Source organism: Microtus ochrogaster, chromosome 8, assembly GCF_000317375.1.
Source record: "Microtus ochrogaster isolate Prairie Vole_2 chromosome 8, MicOch1.0, whole genome shotgun sequence".
NCBI lineage: Eukaryota > Metazoa > Chordata > Mammalia > Rodentia > Cricetidae > Microtus > Microtus ochrogaster.
Genome location: NC_022015.1, coordinates 47559893 through 47570405, shown reverse-complemented (window position 1 = coordinate 47570405; position 10513 = coordinate 47559893). Strand labels below are relative to the sequence as shown.

The 10513-nt window shown below is 41.4% G+C and overlaps 1 protein-coding gene across 1 annotated transcript in view; it reads left to right on the top strand.

Annotated features, from left to right (window-relative positions):
* The window catches only part of Pcsk5 (proprotein convertase subtilisin/kexin type 5), a 418822-nt gene that overhangs the window by 342521 nt on the left and 65788 nt on the right, over positions 1-10513 (top strand). The window lies entirely within an intron of this gene.

Below are 10513 nucleotides of genomic sequence, written 5' to 3'. Positions count from 1 at the left end.
CCCCATCACTACCCCAGTACAGACAATGTCACAGTGACCCCATCACTACCCCAGTACAGACAATGTCACGGTGTCCCCATTACTACCCCAGAACAGATAATGTCACGGTGTCCTCATCACTACCCCAGTACAGACAGTGTCACAGTGACCCCATCACTACCCCAGTACAGACAGTGTCACGGTGAGGAGAGCTTTTGAGGCAATAGTGTCAAGCTTAAGAAAGGATGGCAATATCTGCCCCTGGCACTCAAACTCTTCTTTATCGAGCTGGCAAATAAAATCAAACAAATGCCTGTTAACACTATAGTGGGTAGAGAGATGGGGAGATCTCCTTTTGTGAAAATGACTCCATTGCTTGGAGTTTAAGACAATATGGTGATGGTGAAGTCAAAATTCCCGTTACTTAGTTCAATTCCCAGCAACCACAGCGTGGCTTACAACCATCTGTAATAAGACCTGGTACTTTTTCTGGCCTGCAGGCATACATGGAGGCATAACACTGTATACTAAATTAATTAATTATTTGATAAACAGATAGATTCCTGTTACTCAACAAAAGCATATATACTCTCTAGTTCAAGCTTGTGGCTCCCTTATCCCTTCCTCTCACACTGCTGGTTCTGGGGTGAAGGAGAAGATGGGGTTGGTTTATAGCACACAGCATCAGTGGATTTGATGAAAAACATAAAATAAGGGGACCGTGATTTCAAGACTGCACTATTACATAAGTCTAGGCAGCATATAGAAAAGAGCATACAGAATCTGTATAGGAAAACCCCAGTGGGAACAAAGTCATTTCTCCTTGTGGGGCTTCTGTGGAGGCCTGTGGTGCCTCTAAGATGTTACTATGTACATATCACATGGGAAATTTGTCAGGATGCAGAACAAGCTGTTCAGTGGAAACATTACAGTAACTCCATAGACCACTTGTGAACTGTTAGATTATACTGCAGCTAAGCAGACCTCTTACTGGCCTTACCCACTTAGACTTGTTTGTCTGTTTATTTATTCTTCTCTCATACAATACATCCCAACCATAGTTCCCATCCCTCTACTCCTTCCTGCCCCTCCTTTCCCCTCTCCCCCAGAACTCTTCCTCCTCCATTTCCCTTCAAAAAAGAGCAGGCCTCTCAAGTATATCAAGCCAACACAGCATGACAAGATACAAGAAGTCTAGTCAAAAATCCTTATATCATGACTGGATGAGGCAACCCATTAGGAGGAAAAGGGTTCCAAGTTCAGGTGAAAGAGTCAGAGACACCCTCAAGTGCTATTAGGAGTCCCACAAAAACGCCAAGCAACAACCATAACATATATGTGGAGGACTTAAAGCAGACCCATGCAGGCTCCGTGATTGCTGCTTCAGTTGCTGTGAGACCCTGTGAGCCCTGCCTATTAAATTCTGTGGGTTATGTTCTCCTGGTGTCCTCAACCTCTCTGGCTCCTACAATTTTTCCTCCCCCTCTTCTGTGACTTCCTTAATTCTTAAATATTATGCATGAGCTATAGTTTATCTGAGACATTAGGAACATGAATAGCATTCTCTCATTATCATCTATTGTGGAATAAGGAGAAGAAATACAGTAATGGAGTAAAACTTCAGAAGGAGGTGGCAGGCAGAAATTTATGGGCAAAATTCTAAGTGTCTGGGAAGCAAAATTAACGTTAAATGCAAATAATGAAAGAACTACAATTAAAACAATGGCCACTTTGTTTTATACTTTGTTTATGGATATTTTGTGTGTTTTGTCATATTCTGTTTTTGCAGCTATATCCAAACTACAGTCTTTCTTAGAAAGTGATAGGAGATCTTGATGGCAGCGATGATGGATGCTCTGATGGTCTTGATTTTACTTTGGTCCATCTCAGACCTATTTTCCACTTAGGCATCTACCCCAACTGGATTTCTTTGGAGCGTTTACCTATGCTGAATGTACATGCCTGCATCTTTGTGTTTCACAGTGGTGGGCTGAGTGTTTGAATGCATTTGGGGGACAAATCCTAAACATTTTGGCTCTCTTGATGGTGTTCCATAATAACAACAGAACAAATCCACTAAGTTAAACACAGAAGAATAAATTTTCCTTCCACATCTTTAAAACAGCCTAAAAATGATGTACCTTTGAGGATTGCCTCAGACTCAGCTATCATCCTGAATGGGGTACAGAGTTATATGACATGATTCTATGGGAATGAGAATAAACATTTACTCATCCCAAATGAAGAACTGATGAGAGACCAAAGTGCAGATACTACCCAAGCGCAGCTTGGTGAGCCCACGACGTTCTTGGGGTTACTTGCAGGAATGTAGGCAAGGGGTTACTCACAAGAGTATAAGTGACTCAGACAACTACATCCTCAAATCCCACCCCAGCCTGGGTGACAGTTCACGAAAGCTGGGAAACCTGGATCATACACTACGTTGGAGTGTGTCCTTTCCAAGCTTCTCAGTTTTCCTAAGTCTTGTCTGAGAGTATTTGTCATCAGTCCTCAATGCATATATACGTGTGTGTGTGTGTGTGCGCGCGCGGGTGCGTGTGTGTGTGTGTGTGTGTGTGTGTGTGTGTGCACACGCGCGTGCGTGAGAAGAGAAGAACCTAGTGAATCTGGTCAGTTACAGGGACGTCCTGAAGTTCTTCTGAGATGTTTACTTTCTGAACTTAATGAACTTACCTGCAGGATGGAATGTTTCATGTCCCCATGTAAGCATCCTGTAGCTTCTATTTAACTAATAAATCATTACGATTTGCTTTACGAAGTGCTATTGGCATATCCAATTCCTTCCTTCATTTAGGAGACTTTAGCTGTCTGCTGTGTGCCAGGTACTCACCATGGCACTGGGAATTCAAAGGTGACATGACAGGCACCTTCTAGGGTTGAATTTGAGGGTTTCCCAAGCTTAAAACAGAAGGAATAGTTCATGAGACTCCGGGTTCAGAGTCAATATTTTCTCTAATTAAATTGTGTTCGCAATCCAAGAAAAGGAAAAAATCATACATTAAAAATGATTTTATAGACTATTAGAACTGAAAGATTTGATAAAAATGTGTTTCATTCCATGTTATAGTTTTAAGCAGGGAAGAATGGGAACTTTAAAAGATATGAATAACTTACCAAGATTTGCCCAAAAGGCTTCTTGTGAAACAAAACGTCATCCTTTGGAGAGAATTTCACTTTATTCCATCTTAACAATGCAGATTCTTTCTGAAAGGGTCTAGACAATCTCTGGAGGAATCAGAACAAGTAGGAGCAGACATCGGAGACATTTTTATCTATGCTATGTCATAAACAGTTGTTGTGGATGCTAGGGATATCTTGAGAGTTTTGTATTCCTTTTCGGAGATTTAGAACACTATAGATTAATGTCTGTGTTTCACAACTAATAAAGGAAAACTCAATTTCTAGGTTGATGGGAACCGCAGCCAGCTCCAGGGAAGAGCTAGGTCTTTTCAGTTCAAGAAAAATTTTCATAAAGGAGACAGAAAACTAACCCATGACCAAAAAGTGATTGCTTTGTCTGGAGGAAAGCACTGAATTTGATCGTCTAGGGTGGAGCTGAGGGAATATTTATTGTTATGGAGTGAGGTTTCTCTTCCTTATCAGGCTATAAACACACAACATTCCTGTTTTCTTCTAAGAATAATTGACATCAAATTCTTTGTCTTTCTAATAAGTATTTTCAGTTGGCATTTTTCCCAAAGGAAAATCTGAGGGTTTGGGGTTCTATTTTGACTATTTGGGGTAAGATAGATAAAGCAATTTTACTTGATATCTTAAGGTAAATCTTTCACAGTTTTAATTTAATGGATGTAGTATAATCTGAGATTTGAGGTCCATACCTATTTATCCACTGACTTAATAATGGATTTTAATCACATTATATAAAATCTTTACTCCCTTATCTCATTAATAAAAACAGAAGTTACAGCGTTAGTATTTTGGCTCGACTGGACATAAAGAAATTCCATCAATGTTTATTCTTTGAAAAGAATGTAGTCTAGAAACCTTTTAAAATTTAGACAATTGCTAAAAAAATTCATAAAATTTAAGTTTCAAACAAGGAGAAAAACATTTATAAGAAAATTTTAGACGGGGACCTTCCTACCCTGAAGCAATCAGAGGAGTTTTCCAGAGAGGCAGCACAGCAAGGGGGCTATGAGTTTGCCTGTGTTGCCCACAAAGAAGAGGGAGAGCTGCCCTAAGTACGGGGCTTCCACATGGTGACAAGTGGCAAGACGTTACTCCGTGGATTTCTCACCAAGGAATGTATGAGTTTTGAAAAAGGAATGAGCAAATATAAGGAAACAGACAGAGAAAGGTTTAGAGAAGCCACTAAAAATCCAAACTTTGAGTTCAATGAATGCATTTTAAAAATATTCTTTAGCTGAAACGGAACAACTGAAGGTTAAAGAGCAGCAGATGGACAGAAAGAAAGATGGAAAGCTAGGAGGTGTGGCTCAGTAGTAGAAAGTTTGCCTAGAATATGTGAGGCCCTGTGTTCCATCCTCAGCACTTAAATAAACACACAAACAAACAAGAAAGCATGATTGGGTTGTGTGGGGTTTTTCTATTTGAAATGGGGTCTACGACAGCCATTGTTGGCCTCACTATGTAGCTGAAAAGGATCTTTAACTCCTGGTCATCCCTTATCTGCTTCCCACTGCTGGGGTTGCAGGTGTGCACCGCTGCATTCATTGGCGAAGAGATCAAATTCAGGGCTTCCCGCATGCAGGACAAGGGCTCTGCCAACAGAGATGCATCCTCAGCTCTAGGGTGCTGTTCTGAGGAGGAATTTTATGGTGAATTTGGCTACTGACTTAGCAGTGTTCAGAAGTAATGGACAGGCAGAGGGACTATAGCATCAACAGCAGTAAGAACACTCTTACAGAATCCAGGTAGAAGGAAAAGCAATCTAGCCGAGGGGACATTAAGACAATATGAAGAAAGGTATAGGCTTTTAAATCACACCAGACAAATGGCCCCCAAGCAAGAAAAGCTACCGGTTTATCAGGTGGGAGATATGAATTAAAATGCCCATGGGTTGTATGACTTTTCCCAGGCAATCTGTTTTGTTCACCCCAGACACAGAGGCAACAGCAGGCCAAGAAGTTATGCCTTGAAAGTCCATCTGGTGCACTAATGTGTTTATTGGAGGTCCTCAAAGGACCATGCGTGAGAGGCTGCTTGCAGGAGCATGGGAAAGTGAGAGCCCACTGTGCACAGCTATGTACATCCTCAGGGAGGTGTGGGGCTCCTTAAGCCTTATTAGCTTCATGAGCCTCCCCTTCCTGCCATGAACAAATGTTCACGAGTCTGATCTTGTGAGGGTCTCCTGAGGGTGGATGAACAGTTGCTCTAATTCAAGACAGCAATGTGCACACCAACCCAGAGGAATGCACCGCCCCATAGGACAGTTCTTCACCCTTCAGACTGGCACACCAAAAGCGCGTTCTTCTGCCATCATGATTTCATAGATGTTTGTTCTTGTGAAGGATCTTAGCAATTTTACTAGGCCCCTCCCTTTTTTTTCAAATTTCTTTAAGATGATTAATTTACCTTTTCTCTTAGAAACATGTTTGACTTTTCTTTGGTGTAACCAAATCACCGCCCTTCCCACCCTTGAGTTTGGGGGACTGTTATTGAGTGACGTAAAGGCGGTATGCACAGCACTGTCACTGTACTGGCTAATCTCTTAGCTGTGGCCACTAGGTGACTAATAGCCGAGCTGTAAATACAGAGTAGATGTACTGGAGAAAGGGAAAATTTGAATCTTGGACAAGGAAGAGCAAGATATTAGAAACCAAATCATTGAGTCCGGGAGGCAAGTGGATATACAAACATGGTGGTATGAATGTAGCCAACCCCGGGAAGCAGACTAAATGCCAAGCTCATAGCTGAGCAGCCAAGAGTAAGTGAGCACACGGGTATTCCACAGCCATCAAGACCAAAAAAGATCTGTATAAAGTAATAGTGATTTCCAGATACACTATTTTACACACATTCTGTCTGGTGCCTCCCCCTCCCTTCTGTCTCCCTCCCACCTTGTGCCCGCTCCCTCTCCCCTCTGCCCCTCCCACCTTGTGCCTCCCCCTTCCCTCTGTCCTCCTCCCACCATGCGTCTCCCCCTTCCCTCTGTCTCCTTCCCCACCTTATGCCTCCCTACCTTGTGCCTCTCCCCCTCTGTCCCCTTCCCACCTTGTGCCTCTTCCTCCCCTCTGTCTCTCTTTACACCTTGTGCCTCCCTCCTCTCCCTTCTTTCCCCTCCCCACCTTATGCCTCCCCATCCCTCTCTCTCCCCCTCCCCACCATGAGTCCTTCCACTTTTTGTAACTTCTCTTCCGCTTTCCTATCTCACGTGCCCTTCCCACCCCTTCCTCGGCATCTCTTACCCACTCTCATGGTCTCCTGTCTAGTTTCATAGCCTTTACTCACCTGTACATCCACTTATATATATTAATACAAACAACAGAAGTTCAGGCCCAAATGTGGATAAAAACATGCATATTTTGTCTGTCTGGATCTGGGCAATAATACTTAACAGAATACTTTGCACATCTAGTCATTTTCCTGTGAATTCCATAACCTAATTTTCCCCTGTGGATAAAAACAAGATTCCATTGTGGACACAGACTTCATTTTGTTATTCATCCATCTATGGATGGATGAATAGACTGGCTTGATTTCCTTGTCATTGTCAATTATTCATCTGTAAACATGGATGGACCAGCATCTCTGTGGCAGGATATATACATGTATTTCTGGGGGTATATGGCCAGGAGAGGTATAACATGGGTAGCCCGATGTTCTGTTTTTTGGTTTTCAGTGCACTTTCAGCTAACTCCCCAGTAGCTATACTAACTCCAGTCCCACCAGAAGTGAAAAAGTTCTCCTCTTTCCTCACAGTGAATTTCTCACCGGCATTCTTTGTCTTTTGTTTTCTTGATCTTAGTCGTTCTGACCAGTGTGAGATAGAATCTAAAAGTCGTTTTAATCTGAGCTTCCCCGATGGCTAAGGATGGTAAACACTTCAAGAAATATTATTTTTTGTATTTCTTCTTTTGAGAACTGTCTGTTCATTTCAACGGCAGCTTAGAGATTTTGGTGCTTAATTTTTGCGGGTTTTGTTCATTTATCATTTGTTTTATGTATATAGTATATGGCTATGTATTGTGTGCCTATACAGCACCTACAGAGACCAGAAGAGAGTGTTGGATCCCATAGATCTTGAGTTACAGATGGTTGAATTGAACTCGGGTCCTGTAAAAGAGCAGCCAGTACTCTTAACTGCTAAGCCATCCAACACCATAGGTTTTGCAGTTCTTTATATAGTCTAGATATAGTTCTGTCTGTGGTAGAGCTGGCAATGCCTCCCCCATTCTGTAGGCACTTATCTTGTTCTGTTGACAGTTTTCTTTTTAGTGCAGAAACCTTTTAATTTCATGTGCTCTCATTTGTTACCTCTTAGGATGTTTCCTGGACTGTTGGAATCTTCTTCAGAAAGTTCTTGGCTACATCGCAAACTTGAGTGTCATTTCCTATTATTTCTAGGTAGGATCTGCTCACTTAGTCATGGCTTGTTATCCACTCTATTACCTGGTCAATTAGTTGAAAATTATTTGAGGAAGGAATAAGAAGAAAAGGGAACGCTTTCCTATTTTTCAGAAACTTTCAGCTGGCAGATGCATAAGAAACGCATCATTGACTCAAGGAGAATGAGCGAGCAATCAGTATGTGCTAAAATCAGTGCTTGCAAAACTACTGGGCAACGGGATAACCACAGGGTCTTAAAGTACCCCCAGAATGGACAGCTAATTACAACCAGTCTATCCAAGTTACTGCAATTAGCATCTCTGTAACTAGTCCAAACCACTTAATGTTCTATGTCTACGAATGAAATAAGTTCCATAATAAAGATACTTTGCTCTAGTATCTGTGACAAAAGTATTTGGAAGGCAAACAGGCTACCATGCTATGTTTGCCATCTTTTTAGAACATTGTCATTGTTATGCCTGAGAGTTGTTAATAACATCTAAGGAGAAGGGTCATAATTCAGCTTGTACTGCATAGGAGAGCATCCCAAGTAACAATGTGGTCCAAATTCAAGAATTCTGAGAGGAAGCAAGTCATACTGAGCTGGAAGATAGTCACAAGAGAAATCCCAGACGTGGACCGTTTGTGCAACCACTGACCTGTACTTGTAAGAAAAATGTAATCTCTTGGAAAAAGTACAACATAAGTAAAAGAATAGAATAAGAAGAAATGAAATGAAAGAACAAAAATGGATAAAAGCGTGAGCAGACTGAGGGAAGAGGGATCCTAGCAAATCAAAGTTGCTCTGTTTCCGTCTTTCTTCAGATTTGAAAATATTTTAAAGAGCTTTAAAAGAATTTAGAAAGGTACTTCATGCTCATAGCTGAGCATGCCTGACCACACCCCTGAATTAGTAATGATTTCCAGCCCACAAATCTTGGTTTTTTATAAGCTTCTAGTGTTCATTTGTTTGACACAGGGTTTCCCTGTATAGCCCTGACTGTCTTGGAACTCACTCTGTACACCAGACTGGCCTTGAACTCACAGAGATCCACTTGCCTCTACCTACAGAGTGCTGGGACTCAAGGCATGTGCCACCACCACCCGGCTAAATCTTGGTTTTTAATTTTATTCTCCAATAAAAGCAATTAGGCCCTTTGTTAAATTAGTTGACTTATGACAGGAAATAAACACGATGAACTTGCAGCATCTTATGATGATAGAAAGTAAGAAATTACTCAAAGGCAACAAAAGAAAAACTTTATAAAAACCCAAAACCCTTTGGTGGTTTGGAAGAGAATGGCTCCATAGGCTCACCTGTCTGGATGCTAGATTCATTGGTGAAATAGTATGAGCTGTGCTGGCTAACTTTATGTCAACTTGATACAAACTAGAGTCATCTGAAAGAACGTAGCCTTAATATAAGATCAGGTAGTAAGGCATTTTCTTAATTAGTGATTGATGATGGAAGGGCCCAGTCCATTGGGAGTGGTGCCATTCCTGGGGTAGTGGTCTTGGGTTCTATAAGAAAGCAGGCTGAGCAAGCCACTTTGAGCAAGGCAGTGAGCACTAGCCTTCCATGGTTTATGCATCCGTTTCTGGCTCTGGGGTCTTGCCATTTGAGTTCCTGGCCTGACTTCCTTCAGCAATAGACCTCAATGTGGAAGTGTAAGCCAAATAAACACTTTCCTCTCCAAGTTGCTTTGGTCATGGTGTTTCATCACAGCAATAGTAACCTAAGATAGGAGAATTAGGAGGTGTGGTCTTGTTGGAGAAGATATGTTACTAGGGGTAGGCTTTGAGGTCTCAAAAGCCCAGGCCAGGCCCAATCTTGTTCTTTCTTTGCTACCACCTGGTAGTTCAGAGACAAGCTCTCAGCTAGCGCTCCAGGGCCATGTTTGCCTGCCTGTTACCAAATTTCCCACCATGATGATCCTGGACTAACTCTCTGAAACTGTAAGCAAGCCCTCAATTGACTATTTTTCTCTTATATGTGTCTTGGGTCCTGGTGTCACCAATAGAACAGTTAAAAGAGTAACTAAATATCCCCCAAGGATGGCACGTCTGATAAACACATAAACCACCCAAAAAGTGTCTCCAGTGATGAGGGTTGTGGTAATCTGAGCTAAGATGTAAGTAAAACATTACTCATTTATAACCCAGAGAATATAACAAATAGCTATGAATTAGTACAAAAGGTATTGTTGAATTAAATAAATGAATCAGTATGATAAGAGGATAAATATTTCACACAAATCAAATGGAAATAACTCATTAAATTAGTTCTCCTTTAAGGCAGTGGAACATACACTAAACCTAAAAAAATTGATGGGTTTTAGATAAGATATTATCTAAACATAAAAATGTGAAGGAGCCCCTTCCAGAGAGTTTGAAAATGCCCCATATCATGATTGTTAGAATAACCCTATGGCTGTCTTATGAACTTATTCAACTATGAGGCACAAATGTTGCACTATGAAAATACATTTCAATAAAATGACTCGGGGGAAAAAAAGAATAGTTAAGTTTTGCAATGAATCCTTGAGTGCCTAGGACTTATAACCATCTAGTGCTCTGAGTGCTACTCCACATTTTTTTTAATGACATTACCCCATTTAATCATCGACGGGCATTCTGTTAGCCCTTAATGTGGGTGACATCGTCACATTCACTATTAGTTCTTACAGATGGGGAGTTCAAGATCAGAGGCGTGGGGAGACATCCTTGTGTGTGCATGGAAAGTGATGGGGTTCAGAAGCCAACTTTTCCTGACTTGGTGGTACATGCCTTCAATCCCAGCACGCAGGAGGCAGAGGCAGGAGGATCTCTGTGAGATTGAGACCAGCCTAATCCACATAGCAAGTTCCAGGACAGCTGGAGTAAAGATGCCCTGTCTCAAAATAAGATGATTTTGAGCAATTTTGTTTATAATTTTGCTTATTCATTTCAAGGGATGGAGTTAACACATAGGGATAAATGGAGA